A 13,172-nucleotide genomic window follows, 5' to 3' on the forward strand; every position below is an offset into this window, starting at 1 on the left:
CTTTTCTTCATGTAAATTGAAAATCGACAAATAACCATAATGGAGATTAAATTTGTTTGAGAGACAATTTTTACCAAAATGTATCCTTCTCACAGCAGTATCAACCTATTCTAATATTTTACTGAAATTTGAAAGTTTGATTTTACATACAAAAAGCTAATCATCAAGTTGATGGATTAGTGATGAAGTAAAACTTAGGCTACGAAAATTTTGACCTTTATTTATTATAATTTATTATTTGTTTATTTCGGACAGCATTCGTCCATATAAATTACACAAGGAAATACAGATACTGTGATACAAAAAAATGGTGTTGCATATACTATCCATAGATAAATTCATTCACTAACCATGGAAGATCGACTTTCTCCACAGGTTACGCAAGTCACAACTGTAAAACAGTACATCATTAACCATTCTTACAATTGTATTTTCACTGTAAGATATACTGAATATTGAATAATTAATTTGCTGAAAGTTATACATTGCCAATGAATTTGATCACACTTTCAATGTTAACTATATGATAAGATCAGTTAACGTGTAAAAATGATTGTATACAATTTAAAATTGACATTGATCAAGTAAGAGGAATAATATACAAAGACTGGTAGCACATTATATTACTGATAGAGTAATTGTACGTGACTGTTTGATTGATAAACCATTATTGTTGATCTCGGCAGTCGAGTTTAAAAGCCATTCAAACCTAATTTTTGACAGGTGGGAGTATAAATCAGATCACTAAAACATCGCTGATTCCGTTTATTATATAATTGGCACGAGAATTAAAATTATAGTGTCATATATTGCCTCTGAGCCTTAGATACGTAAATTTTAAACTGTATGGCCGAAAAATGCAAGGCCGGGAATTTTACTCCCTAGGCCAACCAAAAAAGCACGATAAATTATCTTGTGCTCACAAGAAACTATCTTGTGCTCACGAGATAAGTTTCTCGTGATCACGAGATATTATCTTGTGCTCACGAGAAACTATCTCGTGATCACAAGATATTTTCTTGTGCTCACGAGATAGTTTCTCGTGCTCACGAGAAAGATCTCGTGCGCACAAGAAAAGATCTTGTGATCACGAGAAACTATCTCGTGATCACAAGAAAAGATCTTGTGATCACAAGAAAAGATCTTGTGCGCACAAGAAAAGATCTTGTGATCACAAGAAAAGATCTCGTGCGCACAAGAAAAGATCTTGTGATCACAAGAAAAGATCTTGTGCGCACAAGAAAGATCTCGTGAGCACAAGAAAAGATCTTGTGATCACAAGAAAAGATCTCGTGAGCACAAGATATTTTTTTTATTTTTTGCTTTCAAACATGTCCCTTACGGGCTTTCATAGAAAATGACATTGAACACTGGTATTTTATTACATTTTTTGCATGATCAGTGTTTGAGTCTATTCAACAACCAAACAACGACAATAGATTTTGTAAAAGCAGTTCTCAGTTTGCCAGAGATTGAAGACCAAAGAATATGCAGGTGTCACAGTCTCCTTGTGTCATTTCTCCAGCTGCCAGCCTGCATATGGTATGGTTAAATGTCAAAATGGTTATTGCACTGAAGTCAATTAAAATATATGTTTCTATGATAATAAAGGATGAATTCACAACAGTTCAGTTTTGTCCTAGATCCTGTGAAAAATTTGAGAAATTGATGTGTGCGCATGCAATGGTGCAGTCTGGTGCAATCTGGGAGGTGTTTTCAATTTGTTTTTTACTAGAAAACTGTTAGAACACCCCGAAAATTTTGAGAAATTGATATAATGTGCAATGGTGCAATCTGAGAGGTGTTTCAATTTATTTCGCACAAGAAATTGAGTACTCCCTCTTCTTCCTCTCTACCCTTTGAGTAACCCCCTTGAAGTTTCAACATTTTGAGTGACCCCCCCCTCACATTCCTCCGACCCCCAGGCCGTAAATAATTACGTATCCCTTAAGACGAATCACTCTAACATGTAACGGGTTCTCCCGGGGACCTAGATCACATGACCGGGGACTAAGCACCATCAATGCATCGGTGTCTCGTCATGTTTCTCCTTAAAACCACATTGACCGATTCAGTATACCGCATCATTAACAAAGGTAGAAAACGATGTGTGAAGTTGCCCTCACTTTCCCCTATATACAAGTTATAAAAAAGCCAAAAGTTGCTACATGTACTGACCACAGTCATAGCCTTGGGATCGAGCTATATAAGGAAGACATTAACATCGAAATATAGCACTCCCCAAGTGTATTTGGCCAAAGAACCATTGTGTATCTGACAGAGTCTTTAATTTTAACCCGAAGGGCGCCCTGAAAATAAAAAAATGTGTTCCAGAAAGTAACTTATGATGGATTCTTTTTCCTTTTCAACTTAGTCAGCCATCTTTTTTCCTAACCCCCCTCTGGCAGATTTTTTTCATCGAAATTCGCTGGCATTTTTTATCTTCCAGACCCCCCAGGATATCAAATGGTCCATCCCCAACCCCGACAATCCAAGGTCAAACCTCGAAATACTGCAGTTCGCCCTTTCCTCGCACACCTTACGCATCAATGAACTCAATATTCGGGAGCACTTTGCGAGGTAATCATTACACTGTACGAAGCTTTAAGCTAAAAGGAAATTTTGCAGTTCCATGCTTCAAGTCTGTTGGCACATAAATGTCCAAACATAAAAAGTTGATGGAATGGACATGAACAGACTATCAGGCTTGGCTGGTGCTTAGATCGTGGGGTGAACGCCTTGTCCCACAATAACTGCTCTAGCGAGTGGGGGGGGGGGGGGGCAGTCTGCAGTTAAGTAAGCGATACGTGCCTGTAATAAGCACAGGCGGCAAAGGGTTGAACTACTCGATATCCAAGAAGGACTGGAAGATTTCGGGGAAAAAGATTCCGAGAGGTTGTCTGGGAAATAAATTTCAGCCAAGGATGGCAGAAAAAATTAAAAAGATTGCCAGCAGATATGAAGTAAAAATAATGCAATGACAGTTACTCTAAGTCTTTACTTTTTTTGCACACCATCTGGCGCCCCATTATTTGCTAACGTGTTCACACACGTGAGCATCACGTGAGCATATGTCGCAGCGATGTCTGTCTCTCTGTGTGTGCGTGTGTGTATGTGTGTCTGTCTGTCTGTCTGTGTGCTCAATATCTCAAAAAACGGCTCATCAGATTGGAATCAAATCTGCTTATAACTTGAATGTGTTTAGTTTTCGGCTTACCCTTCGGGCACAACATTTTTATTATATCTTTCCATGCCCGGCGTGCCATAACGTCTTTTCTTTTCGACGCACCCTTTGGTGACAACATTTTCATCATCTGAATTCATCACATCCCATTTCACTAATGCCCTGATTTGATTAGTATTTTAACTCACACTTTTGCTGTTGTTTCACATGTACCAGTGTTTCAATTTGAAACAATTAATATAATTATTAATTTGTTGTGCTTCTGCTACAGTTTCTCGTCTTTACACCTGAAAAGGTCTTGAATACTCAATTCAGTTTGTCCACATAGCCGGCATCGGAATATCGTGTGTCCACTGCTGTTCTTCAAGTTATGATGACGAGCCAGGCTTATCATCACTTGCCTACAAAGTCTCTGTTGCACATTAAGCGGTACCTGCATCCCACCCATATTGAATACACGTTATTTATATGCCCGTGAATATGAATAATAATATTAACAACTCGCAGTATTTTCATAAACATCGTAACTTTACAGGTAAAACGTAGATTGTGATTTGTACAATGATCATAATCAATCCTGAAATAAAGGAAGTACTTGTGGTTCGAGTTTAGACACATTTTCCCCCAAAATATCCGGATTTGCGAATTTTTTCATCGCGCGTGACAGTGCGTCGTGTATGGCACTACTCACTGACAAGTTCTTGGGCCCTGTTGTCCTTCGCCAGGGAATATTTCGTAAATTTGACGGTTTTTTGGGGTCCGTTGATAATATTATGGAAATAACAGACTGCGCTCGTGAATTTTTCGCTTCCCTCTCGCCCTTGCCTATAAAAAATTTTAATGGTCAGGACTTCGCCCTTTATTTACATCATAGATACAATTGTACGAAGCAACATCTTGAACCTCGATTTATTATATTAAGTAATACGTGGTGGTACCATGTGTGCAGAATGGGTCAATGTACCCTGCTATAGCATGCTACACCTGTCAAGAATGGTCCAAAAGTGTCAAAATCAATTGTTATCAAGTGAAGCTACTCAAAGGTGGTGCTTTACATGTTCTCGGAATAGTCAAGTAGCTGCCATATAGGTTGATCATTGTTGGAACAAATTTGACCAGGTCATTATCACAGACCAGATACGAAGTCGACCGTCTATAGCAGTATACTATATATCTATACTACTATCGGTGCTCGCCCTACCGACTCACCTGTGGTCACTATCTCTCAAGCAACACACACCATCAGCCCTAGCCATTCCGAAAGTGAATCTGTTTTATAGTGTGCGTCAAAATCGCATAAGAATTTTTGTCTTTTGTTTTCCGAAGTGCGACTTCGCAGCGAGAACGCAATACTACCTTGGCGTTCATTGAGAACAGAATGACCACAAAATACGGAGACAAAAAGACAACGAAATTAAAAGACATAAATGTGAAATAAAACTTGTAAGCTTTTTCAACGTGAAACATGTTTGAATGTATACAAAAGTAATAAACCGCGGGTAGTTTGCAGTATAATTATAGAGGAGGGCTTTGAAGGGGTGTATCCTAACCACAGGCGCTGGGTAGTCTGTTAGCTCAATCGATTTTCTACCCCATCTATCGATCCCGTACTTGATCTGCCCGTCACTTCAACCTCGTGGTGGGCAGATCGAGTACGGGATTGTCATATCGAGCAGAAAACGATCAATGTAGCAGACCCCAAGCCCACGGACACCTGTGATTCTAACAAAGGACCGAGTCAGAACGGACCCAACGAATCCGAACGGGGCCACAAATACCTTAATTGGGCGACTCCGATACCTGAACGAGCCAAACAGGACTAAACGGGACCAAACGGGACCAAACGGAGACCAAAAGTGAACTACAAAAGTGTAAAACCACAACAATACAGATCCTGGGGTATAGAATGACCTTTGAAAATATTCGAGTGATTGATTCAGCTGAAGCGTTGAGGGCGTCATTCAACCCTGACTGCATTCTCCAGCAGTTTACAATTCACAATGTACAATCAAATAACACAAGAAGACTCAAGTGGAGGGAAAGTTGTTTTTATCTTCAAGCATGATAGATCTGTAGTAAAGAAAGAAGACATGCAATAAAGGGAAGGCAACCCCACCTATCATTCATATCTTGGTTGGTTGCGTTTTGTGTATGATAGTATGTCTAGGCCGGGGGGAATTCAGTGCACGCCTATACTGTAATGACCCTCCTCTATCCTCATGTCTACAGTGTGACCCTCCCCTGTCCAACATTCTAAACCGTGACGCTCCCCTAAACCACTGCAGCATTCTTCCCAGGAATTTCTAAAACAGAATGAGCTAATTTACTTAACATTTGACGAATTGTCATGTAAGTTTGGGGGCGGCGTTTTGGGTGGGAGGGCCGCAATTTATCACGCTAGCATTTTTGAAGGGTCATGATATTCCATCCATGCCTGTGCGAGAGGATCAGCATAAGAAGGCAAGATGTGGCTGATATTGTGCTTCACCATGCCAACTTTTCCTCTCACAGATTTAGACCTGGTGGGTATCATGGCCGATTTGGGGTAAATAGGACATACCCACGGCGTCGATGAAATTTCATGAGTTTACTCTTCTTGTGTACCTACACACTTATACCGATTGAAAATCTGGGGAATGACAATTTTGATATATGGTATACAGGTTCATAGGGATAAGACAAAATGTGATATATTCAAATTATGATTAAGTCTACAATTTTGGGCAAGTCTTGATATTTTGGTCAAAAAATTTGTTTGTCAAAAAGTACTAGTCTGATAGCTTTGATATTTCTTGGTGTTTAATTAAGTTCCTACAGATGAACTAAATGTGACATATTGAAATTATGATGAAATCTGCAATTTGTATTTTTATGGCAATTTTTGCCATTTTTGTCAAAATATTTATATCTCAAAAACTGTTCGCCTGATAGCTTTGGTATTTTGTACACATATTCCTAAGTGTTATCGTATTTATGATTTACTCTAATAATGATGAAATCTGTACTTTTGTAATTTGGGACAATTTTGCCATTTTTGGTCAAAAAATGTTTCTCAAAGTTGCCAATCTGATAGCTTTGATATTTGGTATACAGGTTCCTACAGATAGCTAAACTTAATATATTGAAATCTGTAATTTTGGTTTTTTTTGGGGGGAGGGGGCAATTTTGGGGCAATTTTTGCTGTATTTGGTAAAAAAACCTGTGTCTCAAGAAGCTAATCGTCTAATAGCTTTGATTGGCATGTTCTTTGGGATGATCTGAATGTGATATGTTCAAATTTTGATGAAATCTTTGATTGTGTATTTTGCAGCTATTTTTGCCATTTTTGTCAGGCCACTGAAATGAGCTATCAAAGATTTCCACCTTCTTCATTAACACGTGTCACAAATAGATATTCTCTACATAACACAGCGCTGCTTTATCAGCCGTAAGGTCGCTTGTTGAAGCAATTTCTTCTACTTTTGGTAAAAAGCTACTGTGAAATCTCAAGACTATATTTTTGAAATCTGATATGTACAGCCTGTTAATCAGTATGTGCCATTTTTGGCAAAAAGTCCTTGACACTATTTTTATTTTGTTGAAATTACACAGAGTATAGACTTGATTCTTTCGGGTAACGCCAATGTCGATACAGAGACGCAGTTGCAGTATTAAATGTGATGACAAATTATTGACCTTCACTAGCTCCCCTGTTGCTTGTTCGTAGATCTCGCTGAATGGAAGTTCTCATATAGATTTTTATTTTCCCTCAAAATTTCACTTGAATGTTGACATTTTTCATCACCACGTTAACGCATGGCTGTGAAATGTTTAGGGTCCGCGAGTGAAAGCTAGGGCAGGGCAGGTCGGATAACTTGATCCACAAGCTAAGAATTTTCCTGTCTACTACTTGTCGCCGCCCCTCACTGCCCGTCTAAAAATTAGCCAACCGGTTACTATAATCGATATTTAATACCACAGACCACTTCCATTCATAAAAGCCCAAAATAAAAGTCCAAATCTCGAAAAAACGTTGATTTCAATACGAGCAGACGTACAACTATTAGCGCCATTTAGCACACTACACTAATACAATGATACATATCTCTCCAGGGTGAGAAATAATTATGCACCACCATGGTCGTATCCCGGGGGTCGTATACGCTACCTAAAACACTGATTGAAGCTTTAACCTTTCGTAGATTATTAAAAAAATTACCATAACTTGTAGAGTAGTTTTATCTCGTGCTAAGGGACCGTTCAGTTTTTTACGGCCGGGGGGGGGGGCGGCAAAATCCAGGGGGGGTATCGTAATTTTGGAATCCGCAAAGGGGGGGGGTCATCGCTTTTTCACTGGTAGGAAAGGGGGGGGTCACCACATTTTTAAAAACAGAATACCAACAATAAAGTTCACTTTATGCCATTGCCATGATCGACCCTCTTTACCGGCGGGCCACCTTTGGTGGCCCACTAGAATAAAGTTGACTTTACGTAATGGCCCATGACCCTCTTAACCGGAGGGCTGCCTTTGGTGAACCACTCCAATAAAGTTCACTTTATTAAATGTCCATGGACATGAGTTGTCTATGGAAATGAAGTTAAAAATTGCCTTACAGTCGTCCTAATTAACAGATGTTTCAATGGATGTGGCTGAGAAGTTTGTGCACTGGCATCTCTGCTACACGAATAAAGTGCGCCGCGTACCGGAGTTCAAATCCAAACCATGCGGGTAAATTTGACATATGGGTTTTAGTTATTTTTCAGCGGGGGGGGGGGGGGGGGGGGGGTCATCAATTTTTTTCGTCTGACAAAGGGGGGGGGGGGTCATTTTTTTTCACGAAAAATGCAGGGGGGGGTCTATAGTTTTTTGAACACCGGCGACAAGATTTTGCGCCGCCCCCCAGGCCGTAAAAACTGAACGCTCCCTAATTTCATGACAAGGTATAGCCATTGAGCTCCAGTTCTAACTCCATGGTATAGCTAAACTGCCAACCATCTTTCATTACCCACTACCCACTACTATATTCGATCCCCATCACGGCGAGAACAGGATACAGCTCGGGCTCTAGTGCCGTTCAGCGTAACCCGCTGGTTTGAAAAGCGGCGTTTTAGGGTCTGGGACTTTTAGATTTTTTTAGCTTTGTAATTAGCAAAGGTCTTTTGCCATTTAGCTATCGATAGAAAACGGTAGAGTTACCGTAGACCTAAAGTTAGAGGTCGCCAAGGCGTGAAAGAGTCCAAGGAAGTGTAAAAGTCAGAGGTCAGGGAATCTTGGGGAAAGAAATTCTCATGCCTGACCGGTCAGTGTCACTGTACGCGATTTCATCTAAGCTACACCGGAGTCAACCGATCTGGGGAAATTTCTATCGATACAAATGAAGATCGAGCCATACAAACTATTCCGAGAGACCTCTTTGATGCCAAGTGTTGGCATTAGGTATGTCGATCATGCGTTACCAGCGAAAGCAAAACTGGAGGCATCGGCCAGGCGGACCTAATGTATGCGCTAAAACATAGACAGTAGAGAAACTCTACCGTCTATGGTTAAAACGAAGCCCTTTTCAGAGCCACAAAAATTGACCAAACAGAGACAGATCGCTCGCGGAAATTTATAATTTCTCCTCTCAGTGTATATAAAGATAGCAGGGAGGTCATTTAGCTGAGCTTGCCCATACACGGTGTTCACCCTTGCCACTCGAGTTACGTACTATTTGCTCCCACGATGTCGACTCCCTTTTATACACCCGCGGTCCGGGTTTTTTAGATCTGAAGAACAGAAGCTTGCAAATGCATTTAATTGTTCCTTCACGGAGCTAGCACAAAGAATACCCTCATGGTTTAGTTACTCTATCCTCACGCCTGAACACGGCAGATCGACATTGTTACACGTCCTCTGTCTACAGAGCATGCAGAGCAACGAAATACACAAGCTGAACTGTGAGTTGACTCTGGTTTTCATTTCTTGGTTGAGATCCAGGCTCTCCAGGGCTTTGTTTTTATCACGGTCATTTTTTACGGATCACCCTTTTCCCGGTGAAATCACAGTCGCATGTGATTAGGTAGACGGCAGACGGTCCCTCTGAAGTGAAGGAGGCCGACCGCCGTGTGCCTGGCCCCAAGCGACTGTGGGTGAAATGGTCTAGGGACAGACTTGTAGCACAAGGAAGGTACTGTTACCGCCATGGTTTTAAGGTTACTCTTTGCATTACAAGTAGGTGTTGTAGACAGCAATGCCGAGTACGTCACTTGTGATCAACCAACATGTCTGCGATAATTTCATTGGCCACAGTCATTTTGTTGAGGATCAAGGAACTGTAAATTTTGTTCTAATGAATTTTGATAAATAGTGAAACCGAGAGGGAAAAATAATAACTGTTTGTAATTACCCTTCCACTATGATTTGAAAAGTTCATCTTTCACCCCTCTCAACTGAAAAACTTCCTGCTGTTCTCTCGTCCTCTCAGCAACAACGGTCACGCCGCTTCCCAGCTGCAGCGAACCTCGAGGTTTCAGCTGCCTTGGGTTGTTGGGCTGGACTGCAATGCCATAATTATTATCTTTCCAAACCTAGCCTAGACCCTTCACTTTGGCCTCCTTGCCTCCGACGCACGGAAGCCGAAGCGAAGAAATATCACAGTGGCACAAGGCATTATCAGTATAGCAAGAGTGTGAAAAAAATTAATAAGTTTATAATTATGAATACTGTTTATAAAATTAAATATTTGTCATTATTGTATACTTACAAAAGTACCCTACAACGCTCGAATCCTAGAAGATAATAAGTATTTATGCCAAATTCACACAGTTATTGTACAGACTCTCAAATAATAGTTGCAGCAGTAGCATTGCACAGTAACTTGATGCGCGCGGTCAGTTTACTGCCTCGGCAGACTTATTATTTACTGTGCAGATACGTAAGCGACACGTGCGTGTAATGAATAAGCAAAGCAGCAAAGGGGTAAACCATTTGATATCCGAGGGGGACTGAAGATTTCGGGGAAAACAAAATTCCGAGAGGTTGCCTTGGCAGAGAAAATATACAAGATTGCTAGCGGGTATGAAGTAAAAATGATGCACAGACAGTTACTCTAAGCATGGGGGGGGGGGAGGGGAGAAAGAAAGAAGGTTCATTGTTTCTTTCTCTACCTCCACGCTCTAAGTCTTCACTTAACATTTTAACATTTTCGGCGCACCCTATTTTTATAATGTCTTTAGTTTTCGTCGTGCCCTTCGGGTACAACATTTTTATAATACCATCTTTCAATGCCGGCGTGCTATAACATCTTTTCTTTCCTACGCACCCTTTGGTCACAACATTTTTTATAACATCTGAATTCATTATATATCCCATTTCACTAATGCCCTTATTTGATTATTTTAACTCACACTTTTGCTGTTGTTTTACATGTCCCCAGTGTTTCAATTTGAGACAATTAATAGAATTATGCATTTGTTGTGCTTCTGCTACAATTCGTTTCTCAAAAACTACCTATCTGATATCTTTGATATTTGGTATACAGGTTTCTAGAGGTTGTCTAAGTGTGATGTATTTGAATTTGACGAAATCTTCAATTTTTGTAGTTTGGGGTCAATTTTTGCCATTTTTGGTCAAAATCTTTGTTACTCAAAAGTTACTCATTTTGGTCAGGCCATCCTGAAATGAGCTATCAAAGATATCCACCTTCTTCATCAATACATGTGTCACAAAAAGTTATCCTCTACATAACACAGCAGAGCTCTGTTGACTGTTGGGTCGCTTGTTTTTCAAAACCGCTTGTCAGATAGCTTTAATATTTGGTTTACAGGTCCCTAGGATGACCTAAGTGAGATAATTTCATACAGTCAGGAAATACTTAATTTTGTATCCATGTCTATGGTAGCTTCAGGGACACTGGCCCTATGTTTTTAGCTACTATAGACTATAGTCTATAGAAGCTATTGGGATGGGTATCCGTCCGGCGTCCGTCGTCAGTCTGTATGTATGTATGTATGTATGTATGTATGTATGTATGTCCGTTTGTGAGGCGTCCGTCCACTCAAATATCTTGAGAACCGCAGTACTTACTGATTTGATATTTGTTGTGTAGATGAAAAATATAATTTTGAGAAACTGTTTTTTTTTTAATTTTTTGATATTGTTGAAAATAGGCAAATTAATGCCAAAAAAGGTGTTTTTGGTAAAAAATCTTCTTCTTCATAACCGCTGGTCAGACAGCTTTGTTATTTGGTATACAGGTCCCTAGGGATAACCCAACTTAGATTTGTTCAAATTGTGATGAAATATGCAAATGTGTATTTTTAAGGAATTTTTTTGTCATTTTTGGTCAAAGTTTGACTTACATTGTATGTAATTCTTGTACTGTATAAACCCTATCAATTCACCCAGAAAAAAATAATTAATATGATTTTAAATAATTGAATTAATTAGGAAATCATCAAAACCAAAATAATTTTAGTGTGGAATTATCAGAAAGTTCAACTTTTTTTGACAGTTCATAGTGAAATGCTTACCATCTTGGAGGATTAAAACATGTAAAGGCAACTTTCCTGAATCCCAACTTTGACATATTCTGAACCGTCATTTATTGTGCCCTGTATGTTATCTAAAAGAAATTGCTCAAAATAGTAAATAGAGATAGAGATAGAGATAGAGAAAGTTCTAATTTCCATTTATGGTTGACTTGGTAAGGATAAAATAAAATTACTTTTTGAGGAAAAAAATAGAGTGGTCAATTAAGTCAAAGTGATAGGGTTTTTATGGTAAAGCTGGGCTGTATAAAGATTCCTCATGTGCTATTTATAGCAATTATGCAATCTGTGTAAACAGTGCAATGAAAGTGTAACATGATTCCTTATAATGCTTTTGATGACCTTGAACTTCTTAAGTTTCAAACCTTTGTCTCTTCAGTGTGCTTTCTCTGAGTATGTACAGTCTCAACTTATTAAACAGAACTCACAATGTTAATCAAAGATATCCACCTTCTTCATCAATACATGTGTCACAAAAGGTTATTCTCTACATAACTCAACAGAGCTCTGTCAACTGTTGAGTTGCTTGTTCTTTCAAAACCGCTGGTCAGACAGCTTTAATATTTAGTTTACTTGTCCGTAGGATGACCTTAGTGAGATAATTTCATACAGTCAGGAAATACTTAATTTTGTATCCATGTCTATGGTAGCTTCAGGGACACTGGCCCTATGTTTTTTTAATAATTGTCTATCGACGTGTTCCTGTTCTAAACTCTGTGTATTGTCAATGGGAGCAAAATAAGCTAAACACGATAAAACACAGATAAACATAGCTAAATTACGATATTTAGCCCGATCCAAATAGCGTTCTAAATGTTCTTATTTAGCTGGACTTTAGATCGGCTCTGAGGAGTCCAAGCTATTTTTCCGGTGATATATTTGATAATTACGATATTTAGCCCGATCTAAATAGCGTTCTAAACGTTCCAATTTAGCTTGAGTTTAGATCGGCTCTTAGGAGTTTAAACTTTTTTCCTGTGATATATCCGATAATTACGATATTTAGCCCGATCTAAATAGCGTTCTAAACTTTCTAATTTAGCTCTGAGGAGTCCAAATTTTTTCCTGTGATATATATCCGATATTACGATATTTAGCCCGATCTAAATAGCTTTCTAAACTTTCTAATTTAGCTGGAGTTTAGCTCGGCTCTGAGGAGTTCAAACTTTTTCCTGTGATATATCCGATAATTACAATATTTAGCCCGATCTAAATAGCGTTCTAAACTTTCTAATTTAACTGGAGTTTAGATCGGCTCTGACGAGTCAAAACTTTTTTCCGGCGATATATCCGATAATTACGATATTTAGCCCGATCTAAATAGCGTTCTAAACTTCCTAATTTAGCTGGAGTTCAGATTTAGATTTAGACAATTCTAATTTAGCTTTCTAGACTTCTAGCTAAACTTTCTAAAAACGATAAAACACAATTCCGCACCTTACTGGCCATTTCTACCGCTGGCTGCCCTTCGATCAATCAG

General features: G+C 39.2%; 1 protein-coding gene across 1 annotated transcript in view; it reads left to right on the forward strand.

The window, feature by feature from the left end:
* Nucleotides 1–13,172, forward strand: part of LOC139117147 (uncharacterized) — a 43,769-nt gene that overhangs the window by 25,815 nt on the left and 4,782 nt on the right. The gene's annotated exons all lie outside the window — the stretch shown is intronic.

This window comes from Ptychodera flava, chromosome 18 (assembly GCF_041260155.1).
Source record: "Ptychodera flava strain L36383 chromosome 18, AS_Pfla_20210202, whole genome shotgun sequence".
Lineage (NCBI taxonomy): Eukaryota > Metazoa > Hemichordata > Enteropneusta > Ptychoderidae > Ptychodera > Ptychodera flava.